This window comes from Filicampus tigris, chromosome 11 (assembly GCF_054856515.1).
Source record: "Filicampus tigris isolate MCC_2025a chromosome 11, RoL_Ftig_1.0, whole genome shotgun sequence".
NCBI lineage: Eukaryota > Metazoa > Chordata > Actinopteri > Syngnathiformes > Syngnathidae > Filicampus > Filicampus tigris.
Window position 1 is genome coordinate 4,319,278 of NC_141227.1, and position 17,170 is coordinate 4,336,447.

Here is a 17,170-nt window from a genome sequence, read left to right on the forward strand (position 1 = left end):
AAAGCCCGATGTTCTATGGTCTGAGACACCCAGGGCCTGATGCTCTGCGGTCTGAGATATCCAGGGTGGAGAATGATGAACTGAGTGAGTGACCAAGTGATTGTATGAGGAGAACAGTGATAATTATCAAGATCAACATAGGAGGTGCGACGCCTGAACAGGGACTTGAACCCTGGACCCTCAGATTAAAAGTCTGATGCTCCACCAACTGAGCTACCCAGGCTCCAACAACAGCTACTTTGTGAGTGAATGAGAAGTAGACTATTATCAAAGTGCATGCCGACCTTGACTACGGACCCATAGAATAAAAGCCCGATTCTCTACGGTCTGAGACACCCAGGGCCTGATGCTCTGCGATCTGAGATATCCAGGGTGGAGAATGATGAAGTGAGTGAGTGACCAAGTGTTTGTATGAGGAACAGGAGAACAGTGGTAATTATCAAGAGCAACGTAGGAGGTGCGATGCCTGAACAGGGACTTAAACCCTGAACCCTCAGATTAAAAGTCTGATGCTCTACCAACTGAGCTACCCAGGCTCTATTAACAGGTACTTTGTGAGTGAATGTGAAGTAGACTATTATCAAAGTGCATGGCCCTAAAAGGGCCTTGAACTAAGGACAAATAGAAAAAAAGCCTGATGCTCAATGGTCTGAAACATCCACGGCCTGATATATCGAGGGTGGAGAATGATCAACTGAGTGAGCAACTAAGTGATTGTATGAGGAACAGGAGAACAATGATAATTATTATCAAGAACACTGTAAGAGGTGTGAAGCCTGAACAGGGACTTGAACCCAGGACCCTCAGATTAAAAGTCTGATGCTCTACCAACTGAACTATGGACCCGTAGTATAAAAGCCCGATGCTCTACGGTCTGAGACACCCAGGGCCTGATGCTCTATGGTCTGAGATATCCAGGGTGGAGAATGATGATGTGAGTGAGTGACCAAGTGTTTGTATGAGGAACAGGAGAACAGTGGTAATTATCAAGAGCAACGTTGGTGGTGCGATGCCTGAACAGGGACTTGAACCCTGGACCCTCAGATTAAAAGTCTGATGCTCTACCAACTGAGCTACCCAGGCTCCAACAACAGCTACTTTGTGAGTGAATGAGAAGTAGAGCATTATCAAAGTGCATGACCTAAAAAGGGCCTCTAACTATGGACCCATAGAATAAAAGCCCGATGTTCTATGGTCTGAGACACCCAGGGCCTGATGCTCTGCGGTCTGAGATATCCAGGGTGGAGAATGATGAACTGAGTGAGTGACCAAGTGATTGTATGAGGAGAACAGTGATAATTATCAAGATCAACATAGGAGGTGCGACGCCTGAACAGGGACTTGAACCCTGGACCCTCAGATTAAAAGTCTGATGCTCTACCAACTGAGCTACCCAGGCTCCAACAACAGCTACTTTGTGAGTGAATGAGAAGTAGACTATTATCAAAGTGCATGCCGACCTTGACTACGGACCCATAGAATAAAAGCCCGATTCTCTACGGTCTGAGACACCCAGGGCCTGATGCTCTGCGATCTGAGATATCCAGGGTGGAGAATGATGAAGTGAGTGAGTGACCAAGTGTTTGTATGAGGAACAGGAGAACAGTGGTAATTATCAAGAGCAACGTAGGAGGTGCGATGCCTGAACAGGGACTTAAACCCTGAACCCTCAGATTAAAAGTCTGATGCTCTACCAACTGAGCTACCCAGGCTCTATTAACAGGTACTTTGTGAGTGAATGTGAAGTAGACTATTATCAAAGTGCATGGCCCTAAAAGGGCCTTGAACTAAGGACAAATAGAAAAAAAGCCTGATGCTCTATGGTCTGAAACATCCACGGCCTGATATATCGAGGGTGAAGAATGATCAACTGAGTGAGCAACTAAGTGATTGTATGAGGAACAGGAGAACAATGATAATTATTATCAAGAACACTGTAAGAGGTGTGAAGCCTGAACAGGGACTTGAACCCAGGACCCTCAGATTTAAAGTCTGATGCTCTACCAACTGAACTATGGACCCGTAGTATAAAAGCCCGATGCTCTACGGTCTGAGACACCCAGGGCCTGATGCTCTACGGTCTGAGATATCCAGGGTGGAGAATGATGATGTGAGTGAGTGACCAAGTGTTTGTATGAGGAACAGGAGAACAGTGGTAATTATCAAGAGCAACGTAGGTGGTGCGATGCCTGAACAGGGACTTGAACCCTGGACCCTCAGATTAAAAGTCTGATGCTCTACCAACTGAGCTACCCAGGCTCCAACAACAGCTACTTTGTGAGTGAATGAGAAGTAGAGCATTATCAAAGTGCATGACCTAAAAAGGGCCTCTAACTATGGACCCATAGAATAAAAGCCCGATGTTCTATGGTCTGAGACACCCAGGGCCTGATGCACTGCGGTCTGAGATATCCAGGGTGGAGAATGATTAACTGAGTGAGTGACCAAGTGATTGTATGAGGAACAGGAGAACAGTGATAATTATCAAGATCAACATAGGAGGTGCGACGCCTGAACAGGGACTTGAACCCTGGACCCTCAGATTAAAAGTCTGATGCTCTACCAACTGAGCTACCCAGGCTCTAACAGTAGGTACTGTGTGAGTGAATGTGAAGTAGACTATTATCAAAGTGCATGCCGACCTTGACTACGGACCCATAGAATAAAAGCCCGATTCTCTACGGTCTGAGACACCCAGGGCCTGATGCTCTGCGATCTGAGATATCCAGGGTGGAGAATGATGAAGTGAGTGAGTGACCAAGTGTTTGTATGAGGAACAGGAGAACAGTGGTAATTATCAAGAGCAACGTAGGAGGTGCGATGCCTGAACAGGGACTTAAACCCTGAACCCTCAGATTAAAAGTCTGATGCTCTACCAACTGAGCTACCCAGGCTCAAGTAACAAGTACTTTGTGAGTGAATGTGAAGTAGACCATTATCGCAGTGCATGACCTAAAAAGGGCCTTGAACTATGGACCAAAAGGACAATGCTCTAAGGTCTGATGCTCTATGGTCTGAGATATCCAGGGTGGAGAATGATGAACTGAGTGAGTGAGTTAGTGATTTACTAGGAACAGGAGAACTGATAATTATTAAGAACAAGGTAGGAGGTGTGATGCCTGAACAGGGACTTGAGCCCTGGACCATCAGATTAAAAGTCTGATGCTCTACCAACTGAGCTACCCAGGCTCTAGTAATAGGTGCTTTGTTAGTGAATGTGAAGTAGACCATTATCAAAATGCATGACCTAAAAAGGGCCTTGAACTATGGACCCATAGAATAAAAGACCGATGCTCTACGGTCTGAGACACCCAGGGTCGAGAACGATGAAGAGTGAGTGAGTAAGACATTGTGTGAGGAACAGGAGAACAGTGATAATGATTATCAAGAACAATGCAAGAGGTGCAACACGTGAACAGGGACTTGAACCCTGGACCCTCAGATTAAGAGACTGATGCTCTACCAAATGTGATACCCAGGATCTAGTAAGAGTGAGTAAATGTGAAGTATATTATTATCAAAGTGCATGACCTAAAGACTTGAACTATGGACCCATAGATTAGAAAGTATCTGCAAAAGATTTTTTTTAAATTTTAAAATCGTTTTTCGATCATGATTATTTCTTCAAACAGAGTCCCAGAGTGAATTAAAAAGAAACAAACCACTACCATTTCCCATTGTACGACACGTGACCGTGTACGATCACTGAAACAGCCACACTAATTACAAGGGTGGATCATCATGTCATACGCTCCTTACCTTGGCTACGCTCTGGGCTTTTGCTCCAAAGCAGAATTATTACCTTGTCATCAGTCTAAACAACAAACAGTCTCCTATCTTACTAATTCTACATTCCCCATCATTGTTCTGAATATGTTTCCATTACACTGGCCCTGATGATGATTTCCTGTCGCATCATTACGCATGCCACTACAGGCCTTGCATACAGTTTAAACTACAGCAGTGATACTCAAAGTGTGTTATTAGCAGACCTGGGCAGTCCATCCCCCGGCCGGATGCCCAAATTATTTTGGCGGGGGGAGGGTAGTTCGGCGTTTGACAAATTTAGAAATATGGCTGGACTAAGCATGGCCGGAAGTGGATTTTTGTCCGGCCCACTAATTGGCCCTCACCCGTGTGACGTGGCCGCGAGGCGGCCAAATTTCATCTCAGGCTACTCAGTGAAAGGCTTTTTTTCCGGCTCCTTTCTAGTCCCGCGTCAGCGCGAGCGACAACTGCCGCATTGATTCACGTAACCGACGCATTGTACTGTTGGCGACAGGTCTGCAACACATGCCACGCACCCATCAGGAATTGTTGCGGCTCTGATCGGTCCATTATGTCACATGTTGCGATGACATAGTTTCCCACACAGAGAGGAGCAGAGCATGCAGCTCGTTGCTGCTGCAAAAGCAAACTAGTTTGGCAAAAAAGTTAAATGCATAGCCTAGCCATCTCGGTCCCTTTATGGTTGTAGCAGGTACGATATTCATTGTTGTCGCTGTCTTTTTGAAGCGACGCCCCCCGACTTGGAACTTAACTGTTTCAAAACAACTTGTGTCCGGGAGCATATTAAGCTGCGCGCAGCACTCAAGTATGACGCTGCCACATCAAGGTGGAGTTCATGCACTTCTTCTGGCGTCTTCTCTACTTCCGGAAATACGTCGAAGCAAACCTGCTGTGTTTTGTGGTTTGCTGGTATGCTTTTATTCAAGGCCGTGAACGAAGGGAAGTGTGGAAAATAAATAACTTGTTGAATGCGACTTCTTGCCGTCTGTTGGACCCAAATAACTATACAATACGACAAAACCAACCCCGGGGCTTGCAATGGAAATAAGCACACGCAGTTGGGTAAGTAGTAAAGTACTAGTGGCGCATTTTGAAGCGTGTCCACAGCGGGTTCGAATAGTAAATTAGACAGCTAATGATCCTTAAAAAGCTTCTGCCAGTTAGCATCTCTCCCGCGGTGGCGTCAATCACGGACACTTTTTGTTGGAGAGGGCCGGAGGTCGGAACGGGGCAGGGGGTGATCATTTTTATGAATAAGGGTGGGGGGTCGCGGCCGGAAGGGTACCCAGGTCAAGGGTGGAGGGTCGCGGCCAAAAAGGGTCAAGTGCCCAGTTCTGGGTACTAGTACCACTAGTTGTATGCAGGCTGCTTCTTGTGGTATGCGAAAGAATCGCTGAATTTAATTGTTGAATTGTGCAAAATGCTACAATTGCCTAAACGTTTTTTTTAATCCAATATAGTACATTTATTAAGTTAAGTTCAGTTGTATTTAAACTAGTGCTGTCAAGCAATGAAAACTTTAAAACTAATTAATCACAAAATTTTCCATAATTGATCGTGATTAATCGTATTTTTCAACTACAATTTTTTCACGAAACTTGGATATTTACATGAGTAAAACTTGGATGTGGAAAAAATAATAAAAGTATATTTTGATGATTCAAACACTGTTCTAATAGCTTTTTTGATCCTTCTTTTCCTTTAAAATACAACAGTTGAACGATACACCAAAGACGTACAACTAATATGGTATTTGAATTTGGCTTTGCAAAGTGTGCAAAATATTTTGGATTTCTCCAATGAGCTCCAACTTTTAAAAGTAAAACCAAGTAAAATTCCGTCTTTGCGACAGTGACTCTCCTCTAGGTTTGGCTGCACACTGAGCAAGGACAGCTGCTACAGGAAGTTAATAAAACGCCCAGCACGCCCCGCGACCCTTGTGAGGATAAGCGGTATCGATAATGGATGGATGGATGTTTCAGCACCTTTGAGTGGACCGTCACATTTCTTCCAACAATTCCATGTACACAAGAAATGTTTTAATAAAGCAAAAGAAATAGATCAGCATCAAATAAACAACAGTTAATGTTTATGCTAACAATGCTCTGTTCTTCCATATTTCACTGCTTGTATGATACTTTTGATGTAGTCTTTATTTGAATGGTACGTAAAATAATAGCAGCATGGACTTTTTTGTAATAGTGCACCACCTGATGTTCGTGAACAAAAGCTGCATGTTTTTTTTTCTTGAACTTTTAACGAACAGCAAAATTTGAGTCATTGTGATTACTGTTAGCAAATGGCTAAAACATGCCAGATGTAAAAAGAAAAAATAGGAAAAAAACTAGATACCAAAAAAAGAGTGAAAGAATGACTTTCTTGAATTTATAGCCTCCGTAGTCAATAAATAATTTCAAGAATCAATCATTTCTCAAAAGAGTCCTAAATTGCATCCTACATGTAAACTGATGAAGAAATCTAGCGTGTGGGGTTGAAGTCAGCTGCCAAATCCCTGAGCTTCGTGAGATCAACGTGGATTGACTCAAGCAGAGACGGACGGCTTGTCACTTCAGGGGCAGAAACAACAGTCAGCCCACCCCTCTTGCATAATACCACAAGCATTACATAAGAGTTGTGTGGCACTGATACAGACACAGACAGAAAGAGAGAAGAATCTGACAAATCCTATACATCAGGCGTGATGGAAGACTTCAGTGTTTTAAGAGCAACGGGGGGAAAATACTCTTCATGCAGATGACAGATGGTGTTTCCTCTATCCACAATAAGCACAGTGTAGCAACTGTTGTGACCCGCACACACATGCACGTGTAAACACACGCAGGCACACGATTACACACACTGTAAACACAATAAACAGGCTCAACTACAGTCGTCACATGAAAGTTTATCCAAAACATCTACATTTGTCACATTAAAACAAATAACTTCAGGTGTTATTTGTCATTTGTTTAAAATACAAATATATAGTCGAATAATTTTTAAAAAGCTGAACAAATCCTGCAAGGTTAATCCATTAGAAAGGAGTTAAAAAAACAGGTTAGGTCGAAGTTGTTTGTGATACGTTCAAGCAGTATTGTGGACCTGGGTGCACTTTTAGGCAAAAGCGGTTTGCTGTGCAACAGGGGTGTTTGACACACTTGCTCTGTTGTTATTTTTATTTTGATAAATATTTATATGAAAAAAGACAATGAGGGGCATCAATAAAGACCAATAGCAGTACAAAATGACAACAGTGAAATTACATAGCAGTTGGGTAGGACATGACATTTGACTTTATGTGACACTTGTCCAAAAGAACACTAGCCTCATCCCGATAGTATCTGTCTGCGTGTGATAAATAGACAGCCAATACCCAGAGAGAATTTCCAAGAGGTGCTCTTGAGTTGACAGCCTTTTACAACAGCTACTTTACTTACTTGCTCATGTTTTTGTACTTTTTACCTTTTTTTTTTTTACAAATTAGGCTTTGTTTAGAACTTTTTCCAGAGTTGAAGATGTGATATTCTTTGGCCGTAAATGTTGGTATTTGTTATTGTTGTGGGCGCTTGTGAGCTGCCAGCCCATGTACAACAGCACCACTAACTTTCTCCTTTATTCCTATATTTCCACCCTTTTACCATTGAACATTGGTTTAACCCACTTCAACTATTACGACATTTTTGCCGTGACATTTCATTGGGGGGGAGATATATCTTTTCGTTTCATGATGTTACAACGGCGAAGGGCTTTGTTCAAACATGTAGACATCCGGCAACCCATCAGCTCGGCACATCCCGGAGAAGATATGGAGAGGGACAAGAATCAGCGTACAGTGTAGTACAGTACAGTGAATCGAGAGAGAGGACTAAATGGGACAGGAGATTTGAAACATTCCTTTTTTACAATACAATACAATTCAACTTTATTCATATAGCGCATTTCACAACAGCTAAAGCTTGTAACAAAGCACTTTACATTACAACAATAAAATAGCAATAATATAACAAGTGAAAGCAATAAATTACAGACAAAATACTATTTACAATAGACACTGCAAAACAACAGAAAACTGTAAGTCTCAGGTCGGCTCAAACGCCAAAGAAAAGAAATGTGTCTTCGAAAAGGTTTTAAAAATGGACAGAAAAGGGGCTTGCCTAAAATTTACTGGAAGGTCATTCTAAAGGGACGGACCAGCAACAGAAAAGGCGCGATCCCCTCTGAGGCACGCTTAGTCCTCGGCACCTCGAGCAGCGCCTGGTCCGCAGACCCGAGGCTCCGGGAAGGTGCGTAGGAGTGGAGGAGCTTGGAGAGGTACGCCGTGGCGAGGCCATTTAAAGACTTGTAAACAAATAGAAGCATCTTAAAATGAACCATAAAATGCAATGGGAGCCAGTGAAGGGAGGCAAGAATCGGGGTTATGTTCTCCGTCTTCCGAGCTCCAGTTAGCAGCATTCTGGACCAACTGGAGATGCTTGAGAGAGGACTGGCTGACTCCAAAATAAAGTGCATTACAGTAACCCAGACGGAATGCGTAAGTGTATAAGTCTGTTACTCGCCAAAAGCTGAATTAAGAGTTGTTCACTCAAACTATAGTTGTTTGTGTACGTTCAAATTTCAGCTTGCAGCCAACATGAGTGACGTCAGGCATGCTGTGATGCGCGATTACAACATCAGCATCCCGGCGCCCTTTACACAACATTTGGCTGCTATTACCATTTCCATTTATTCCTATGGCAGCAAAAAATTCAAAATACAAGTGGAAGTTGACCAACATCCTGGAATGGTTTGAGCCTTTATGGCTCCACTGTACAACATTAAGCAAGTACAATAAAAATAAATGACAAAGCAAACAATAGTGAGGGAGCCAAAATCATTGACTTCTAAGGGAAATATAAATGTTTTCCCAAATTGTTTTTAGAAGTCACCTTGGACAAATTAGAGACTCCAATTGCAGACATTTTATAAAAAGAACAACTGATTAATGTTTTTGGATGACATTAGAGGACTTGGTGTCCTTCAAATAAGCAATAGTCCTATTCTTGTCTGAATCTTCACTTAGAGGGGGGCGGGGCGGTTTTGGCTCCAGAAAGTGCAGTCACTTAGTTAATGAAAAATGTGCTTTGCTTACACAAGCCAATGTCGTGTAATACAAGGGTTGCATGAACAATTCTGCCTATCAAAAGGTCATAATGATGCTCAGTTTTAGAAACTCCGACCCCAATGAAGTTGGGACGTCGTCCACTCAGCCACTCATAATTTTGATTTGTTCATGTCTTTGAACATTATGGTCTTGAATAAGCGCAATGTCAGCCTCACATACTTAACAGCCGCACCTCCTTGACTTTGGTGAGATTCTTTAACCCAGCAAGGCTTACGCATTCGCTCACTTGATGCATTATATTTCACACTACAGAAATCACGGCCACAACTCTTCTTCAAATGATTTCATTTTCTCCTGCATTGATTAAGCAGCAGGTTAGACGTTCCACATGCCAGGTCTAGACAAAACCTCAGCATGCATTATACCAACTGTGTAAATCCAGAAATACAGTACAGTTGATATACCCTCTTTTCTACTTACGCAGTATGTGTGGGGAAAGGGTCCACCATTCACGCACACGCATACACACACTAATGCTAATGATGGCAGTTTAATGTACTGTGAGGTAAATAAATCCATCTAACCCCTGACAAAGCACCATGTAGATAGCGTGGAGGTTCAGCCTTTAATGTACAGCAAACTGTCTTTACATTCTACATTTTTTTTTCTCTGAGCCGAAGAGCTTAAACTGGACAAAGTGAGGACGCAAAAGTCACGTCTTGTACACACAGAGGCAAGGCCCAAGGGAGATGCACAATGGGATTTACAACAAAGGTTACGCATGCGCTCATTTTGCTAACGTGTACCAGTTTAAAAGCACGTGATTGCATGCAAATGCAAAACACACACACAAACACACGCACACAAATGCATTTGCACACACATAAGCAACAGCATGTGGTTGCATTTATTTTCTGCCACAAGTACTTAAAAGTATGTGGGTGGTATTACCTAACACATCAACCATTCGTGAATGGAAAGAAAAAATGCAGAATTGCAAGAAAACACACAGGAGTTGACTACTTGTAGAATTAACAGTATTTTCTGTAAATCAGGTCATCAATGCTGAATGATACAAATAATAAAACTGTCTACAGTCTGTAATGGCCCTTGATAGATTCAATTGAACAATTTATCACTTACACAGTATTGGAGAAGAAGAGAGAAAAGACCCTGAAAAGCTGCACAGTTCAGGTTGGCCTCCACTCTTTTCAGTTATTAACAGTTCCCCTAAGTGTCTGCAGCCTGAGGACACAATTAGCTGTATGCCGCTCAGTGAAGTGGTGAATACACATCTCTGCTGCTCTCCTTGCCCTTGCTGTACAAACCACTCAAGACAAAGACAAAGACAAATGAATTCAGCATATTACTTAATTACTTAAGTGGTGTTGTAATTTCCAATTAATTGAAAAATTGTATCCATGTGTCGTTTTTTTTTCCCTTTTTTTTCCCAAGAAGCAGAAGTACAAAACCTTGCTGAGCTCCCACAATGAAAAAAGTGGTGTATTGAATTGACTCAATTTGCATATAACAAGCAGATATGGCACCCGGAAGGACGTCCAACACACATTTTGTGGACGGACGGATGGAGGACGAGAAGTCTTTTAAAAAGGATGGACTAAGCAAGGACAGAAGTGGATTTTCGTCCGTCCCTCTACTGATCCCTAACCGTGTCAAGTACCGACTGAACGTGTAATGTTGGGTCCTTTTAAAAAGCAAGCCCACTGTTCTTCTCAGCGATACCACGGAGCCGCCTGACTGCACAACACTACATGTGCGCTCCCTGCAGTAACATTGCACAGGCATAGTCTGCCCTCTAGTGGTTCAACAAATGTTATATCACGGATTATAACAAAGGACGCCACACAAACAAGTGCAAGTTGAAGTAAACAGAAAGTAATCATAAGAAGCTAGTAAACAATAGGGCTGCCACAAACGATTATTTTGCTAGTAGGATAATATGCAAATCGCAGCAGCACGCTGCTGCTCTTATAATAACCATCATTCGCTTACAGCTTGAATTCTTTATGTACAAACTAATCATGAAGACAATTAAGACAATAGTACATTCAACTTGTATTAAATTTTGCAACTCAACCCATCATTCCTGACATGTTTATAAATAAGGGAGCGACTTAAATTGATGGCGATACTCTGGCCTTAAAATCTTGAGCTGTAATCTTTTACTGCATTTTAAAATGGAACCAAAACTCAGCACTATGCAGAGTTGCACTAATACAGTGAAATTATCTATGAATACAAAAAGAAGTACTGTACTTGTATACATATTTCACTCTTCTTGGGCACCAAGACTTTTTCTTTTAAATGGAAGGTAGTGAAATCAGAGGAGTAAATTGGGAAAATGCTCTGTGCCAAAGAACACTCGAATAAACACTTGTATTGGTTTTTAATTTTGTCTTAATTTAAACTTTATCGAAAACGTTTTGGTTTTTTTCACTAGTATGCATAATTCAAAAATAGTAAATTGATCTACACAATCAAAATGTTGTATGCACCTATAACAAAAAAGGAAGGATATGAAATCAGGCATAAGGAAGGACCTTTTTTGCACTATAACGTAGTATATAGCAACAAACTTAATTCTGGGTTTTATTGTTCTGTGATGCCGATGAGTGGCACATATGTCGTTTTTGTGTTGAGTGTTGATATTTCCCAGTTTAAGAACGCATCACTCCGTTCGTGAGTGAGAGAGAAAGAGAGGCAGCAAGTGTGCGCTTCCTGCTTCGATGTCCACCAAGGGTATAAACACACAGAGTTTTGGTTGTTAATAAACGCGAGTTTACTGAATAATGGCTGCTTAATCCATAGAAGATGCTACAATGTGTTAGCGTACCAAATCAATCAATCACATTTTATTTATATAGCACTTTTCATACATAAAAATGCAACTCAAAGTGCTTTAAAACATTCAAAGCAAAACATAGAATTATCTTCAATCAAAAGAAAAGATAAATTATTTAAAAGTTGTTGAAAGCCAAACTAAAAAGGTGTGTCTTGAGCTTCCTCTTAAAAATATCAACAGTCTCTGCAGACCTGACATCCTCTGGCAGGCTATTCCAAAGGTGAGGACCAAAATGGCTGAATGCAGCCTCGCCATGCATTTTGGTCCTCACCCTTGGAATAAATAAAAGGCCGGCGCCAGAGGACCTCAGGATCCGCGAGGGCTGGTATGATAAAAGCAAATCAGATAAATAAGATGGCCCAAGACCATTAACACATTTATAAACTAATAAAAGTACTTTAAAATCGATCCTGAAACACACAGGGAGCCAATGCAGCAATTTCAAAACTGGCGTAATGTGCTCCCGCCCTCTGGTTCTCGTCAGCACCCGAGCGGCTGAATTCTGCAGTAGTTGCAGTGGTGAAATGCTCTTTTTCGGGAGGCCAGAGAGCAGGGCATTACAGTAATCTAAACGACAGGAAATAAAGGCATGCATCAGCACTTCCGTGTTAGCCTGAGAGAGAAACGGGCGGACTCTGGCGATATTCTTAAGGTGATAAAAACCAATCTTGGTTACATTTTTAATATGAGGAATAAAACTGAGCTCAGAGTCAAAAATGACGCAAAGGGTCTTCACACAGTGTGAGGGATTAAAAATGTGTAGTTTTGGTAAAAGCTTCTCTCTCTGACCTTCGGGACCGATAACTAAAACCTCAGTCTTGTCCTCATTGAGCTGTAGGAAATTATCTGCCATCCATGACTTGATATCTAAAATGCAATTTAAAAGGGTATCAATGGGTCCTGTGTCATCAGGAGACACGGCAATATACAGCTGCGTGTCATCAGCATAGCTGTGAAAGCTGATGCCGTGTCCCCTGATGACATCCCCGAGGGGAAGCATATAAAGATTAAAAAGTAAGGGGCCTAAAATCGAACCTTGAGGAACCCCACATTTAATTTCATGAGTTTTAGAGGAACAAGTATCCATACTTACAAAGAAATATCGGTCTGTGAGATAGGAATAAAACCAGTCAAAAACAGTACCAGAGATGCCCACTAGATTTTTAAGTCTATTTAATAAAATTTGGATAGGACATTGTGTTACAGCGTTACATCAAACACATACCGTAACGTGCGTGCTAACTGCAGCTAGCTTCTAGACACAACTGTGCCTATGTCAGATATGAAATCAGGCATAAGACATGACTTGCTTCCTTTTTTTTAAATGATTCGGCATCCCCATTGTGCTGCCATGAAATGCAGGTTTGCATTGTATTGAGTATATGTGGTGAAATGCGCCGTAACTTTCGGACTCTGTTGCCAACACGAATTAGCCCTGACACTACTTTACCCACAATGCTTTTGTTTACATCACCCGGATTACCACCACTGCGCATGTGCGTTGCAGATAGGAAAAAAGCCAGTGGGAGAAGAGCGAGACGCGGCAGTGCAATGACCGAATGTGCAGCTAAACACGCATCTGATGGTCATCTATGACTTGGCATTATCTTCCAAAGATGAAGCTATTTTGACAAGAGAAGCTCCTCGGTATGTATGTTCCTAAAGTATGTCTACAAAAATGGGCAACACGACAATCCCGTTAAATCATTTGAACAAGTAGCACCCAAGTGATGATGTGAAAAGCAAGTAAATGCGAGCCGGGGTTGCACAGCTTCAAAACTTAAAAATGATAAGGTTTACATTTTAAAGGGAAGTCAACGCAAACAATATTTTTTCAAGATTATGTTCAAGCCCACTAGTTGAAACAGGGCATTCTGATAAATATTGCGTTTGTGGAATAAGTGTTCATCCACTTGTTTTTAGCCATCTCCGGGGGCGGCCATTTTGTCTTCTGTCGACTGAAAATGACATCACAACTGCTCACAACGACCAATCACGCCTGACCTGTTTTCTGAATCTGAGCCGCCCCCAGAGATGTCTAAAAACAAGTGGATTAACACTTATTCCACAAACGCAATATTTATCAGAATGCCCTGTTTTAACTAGTGGGCCTGCTGGGAACATATTCTTGAAAAAAATATGTTTGGGTTGACTTCCGCTTTAAGGTGTATTCATTATTCCTGAGGGTTACATTTTTAGTAGTTCACTGTGTTATGTATTGTTTGTTGTGCAGTTGAGAAAAACACGTTTTAATAATTTTCTCAGTTCATCTTTTTCATTTGGTTTTCAAAATTAACTTCTACTAAGTACTCTCTAGTTACCTTCTTTTTCAGTACAGTTTCTTTGAAACTGTAAATTCAAAAACAATGTAACGGCCTGATGAATGATCAAGATTTTTTTCATAGACTGGTTTAACTGAGAGGAAGAAATATGAAGCTTAGGAAGAAAAAGATGTGACATAAGCAAGAACTTGCCATTGGTTTACGTTGTCCCTTCACATCTTCCCTTTGACTCCATCAGTGAGATCACAAAGCCGCACCAGATCAATACAGTGCACACTATATGTCTCTGATCAATTACTCTTATGACCACAATAACAAGCTCACTGCTGCTGCACGCTGTATAATTAACCTTCGTATCTCTCTCGCTCTCTCAACTGCGCAGAAGACCAGATGTGGTCTCCGAGGAGCTCCCCCACCACGGGTAAGTCACATTCAAAGAACGTATCTATTTCTGACTCACAGAACCTCAGGAAGCAGTAGCAGAAGAAGGATCACCGGGAGAGAAACCCTGAGAGAGGAGAAATGAATCTTGCTGCACAGAAAGCTGGGCCTATTACAAGTGAGCAATCTAGAATGTGAACACAAGAGACAAGAGTGAGAATCTACTTTGTCGGCTTGCATGTGTCCATCTGAGGGATATGAGTGACAGGGGGAACTGCATTGTAATGCAGATGGAGAAAACTACACACTGAAAACTTGTTGGCTCTGTGTGTGTGTGTGCTTGTGCTAGCTCAGAGCGAAAGGTTACATGGTAATAGTGGCATTTAATCAGGGAGGCAGCAAGAAACCAGATCATGACCCGTGATGGCCTGGGACATATTATGCAGGAGACACGAAATCAACATAATCTATCTTCAGTGTCTCACCTGAGATGACGACATGTGTTATGCAGGTATGTGTCTCTTGGCTTAGATTGTCTTCATTGTCACTTTCATAATTTCATAATTTGACAATGTAGATGTTTTTGTCACAGGATTATCAGTGACCTCTACAAAACGGATTTAGTGATTTGTGAGTAAATTTAATTCAAGTAAACTTTTTACAATACATTTCACACTGCATTTCATTCACCACCACAAGTATGTAGATGTACCAGAAATGGAAGTCGATCGAGGTCGTTAGACTGCAACGCTAACGGGAGCCCATTTAAAATGATAGGCGATTACTATTTGGTCCGGCCGGACAAAAACACGGATAGACGGACGGCGGAAGGGTGCAGTCGGAAGGCGATAAACGGACCAGGAATTTTATTAAAATGCTCAGCTCTGGCAACCAACTCGACACAGAGTTTCTCTGGCCACGACTGAGCAGCTCGGCTGGGCAAAAATCCGGAGCTACTTCAAATGATAGTCCTTTCTGAAGCACAAAAATAAGCATAGCTGCACTGATTTTTGCTGGATGCAAAGATTAGCTGCCATTAAGAAGCACTTACAATACTGTCCTTGACTGCTTGGGCATGTTGGAGGCGGGGGCATATTTGCGTTTGGTGATGTGTCCGCTGTGCCACATTAGTAAGCCCACACACAATTTGACAAATGTAATTTGACGGCTTGGTGTGTTGCCTCCACGAGGGAAAACGCAAACCATGCTGTATTGTAGAGGCTCACATGTGGCACCAGCCTTAGCAATTTTGGTAGCAAAATCTACTCGCTTTGGCCCATCAGTAAGTGGGGCAGGATGACAGATGCATCAGGTAAGGTTGCCGTGTATAATGACCATGAAAAAGAGAAGCGCAATTTAAAAAAAAAAGTACAGCTCTGTATATACAGTAGACACCCCTTATTCACATTGTGTATTGTGCCTGGGTTTATTGCCATGGATTGTTCCCCCCCCCCAAAATGTATAATGGCACAGACACTTATATTGCACATTAGATATTAAGTATTATGTAGCTTAAATTTCACACGTAAATTGATGTCATTGTAGCACTCAGTAGAGTGCAGCATTGCAGACCTTCACCAAATTGCGGAAATGTCTATTTTTTCACTGTTCACACTTTTTACACTTAGTTCTTACATCCATTATACAAGGTGCACCACAATGTACACAAAATAAATACATAATTAAATACATATTCAAATAAATTAAATACAGATTTGTACAAATTGTACTAGAACACCAGAAGGGACAGATCTTGTCTGGAATAAAGGAATGTGTCTGCATTCAGGATACACGTGGGCCATTGTTAGGTGAGATGGCCATTTTTTCTTACCTATTTATTCTTATTTTTTTTAAGGATAAAACTGTATAAATCTAGAAGAAACTTTAGTAGTTATTTTTGTTCTTTAATTACTTTCTGGTTTCATTTTCATTTGCATTTTGTTGAATAGTTTGCAGGAAAAGGAAATCTTGTAAAATTGCCGTTATGTTCTTACAGTATTATATTAATTTGATGTGCAACTGCATCTTTTTCAAATAGGGAAATGATCTCTGTCTTTGCCTTTGCCTAAAAAAAGAAAAAAAAACACTGTTCTAATTTCGTTTGTTTGTTTCAGCTTCCCATTGTTGTAAGATAAAAAAGCAAAGAAAAAAAACTCTCGCTTTGGATTTATACGGTATCCGGGAGAAGACACGGATGTTATGTTTTATATTTTATTTATTTATGTTGGCATTTTACCCTTCCTCCGTCCGTCTATCTCCCTTTATGTCAAGCCAGATCAAATAGTCATCGCCTATAGGCCGGTCTGTCCATCATTTTAAACATGCTTCCATTAGCGCTCCTGTCGACCAACTTCTCAGCCCCCCCAACGCATTAAAAATAAGACACGTTCACAACATCTCTCCTGTTCCATAGCTTTCATTTAGTAAGAATTTTAGCATGATGCGTTGATGTGTTTTTTATCCCCCTCTACATCTCTACAAAAGCTTACTTAGTTCTAAAGTATTTGACTGCCATTTAAAAGGGTCACAGTTTAATTTGGTTGCAGCCTTCTTAGTGAACCCAAATCCTCATCCTTTCGTGAATTATCTATTAAAGTATCTCTCAAAGGGGGCCCACTAGTTGAAACACGGCATTCTGATTAATATTGAGTTTGTGGAATAAGAGTTAATGCACCCCTTTTTAGCCATCTCAGGGGGCAGCCATTTTGTCACTTCTGTCGACTGCAAATGACATCACAACTGCTCGGGGCTCAG

The 17,170-nt window shown here is 41.5% G+C and overlaps 1 protein-coding gene, 1 long non-coding RNA gene and 9 other non-coding genes across 11 annotated transcripts in view; 1 reads left to right on the plus strand and 10 right to left on the minus strand.

Annotated features, from left to right (window-relative positions):
- Window positions 1-17,170, minus strand: part of slc24a3 (solute carrier family 24 member 3) — a 92,930-nt gene that overhangs the window by 35,217 nt on the left and 40,543 nt on the right. The window lies entirely within an intron of this gene.
- trnak-uuu (transfer RNA lysine (anticodon UUU)) lies at window positions 151-223 on the minus strand. Its single transcript has one exon. It is a non-coding gene; the product is annotated as a tRNA-Lys (tRNA).
- Window positions 464-536, minus strand: trnak-uuu (transfer RNA lysine (anticodon UUU)). The gene has a single exon. It is a non-coding gene; the product is annotated as a tRNA-Lys (tRNA).
- On the minus strand, window positions 1,011-1,083 carry trnak-uuu (transfer RNA lysine (anticodon UUU)). The gene has a single exon. It is a non-coding gene; the product is annotated as a tRNA-Lys (tRNA).
- Window positions 1,327-1,399, minus strand: trnak-uuu (transfer RNA lysine (anticodon UUU)). Its single transcript has one exon. It is a non-coding gene; the product is annotated as a tRNA-Lys (tRNA).
- Window positions 1,640-1,712, minus strand: trnak-uuu (transfer RNA lysine (anticodon UUU)). Its single transcript has one exon. It is a non-coding gene; the product is annotated as a tRNA-Lys (tRNA).
- On the minus strand, window positions 2,187-2,259 carry trnak-uuu (transfer RNA lysine (anticodon UUU)). The gene has a single exon. It is a non-coding gene; the product is annotated as a tRNA-Lys (tRNA).
- Window positions 2,509-2,581, minus strand: trnak-uuu (transfer RNA lysine (anticodon UUU)). The gene has a single exon. It is a non-coding gene; the product is annotated as a tRNA-Lys (tRNA).
- Window positions 2,822-2,894, minus strand: trnak-uuu (transfer RNA lysine (anticodon UUU)). The gene has a single exon. It is a non-coding gene; the product is annotated as a tRNA-Lys (tRNA).
- On the minus strand, window positions 3,117-3,189 carry trnak-uuu (transfer RNA lysine (anticodon UUU)). The gene has a single exon. It is a non-coding gene; the product is annotated as a tRNA-Lys (tRNA).
- On the plus strand, window positions 11,609-14,928 carry LOC147139484 (uncharacterized). The gene is made up of 4 exons (XR_015088549.1): window positions 11,609-11,650; window positions 13,261-13,400; window positions 14,418-14,594; window positions 14,808-14,928. It is a non-coding gene; the product is annotated as an uncharacterized LOC147139484 (long non-coding RNA).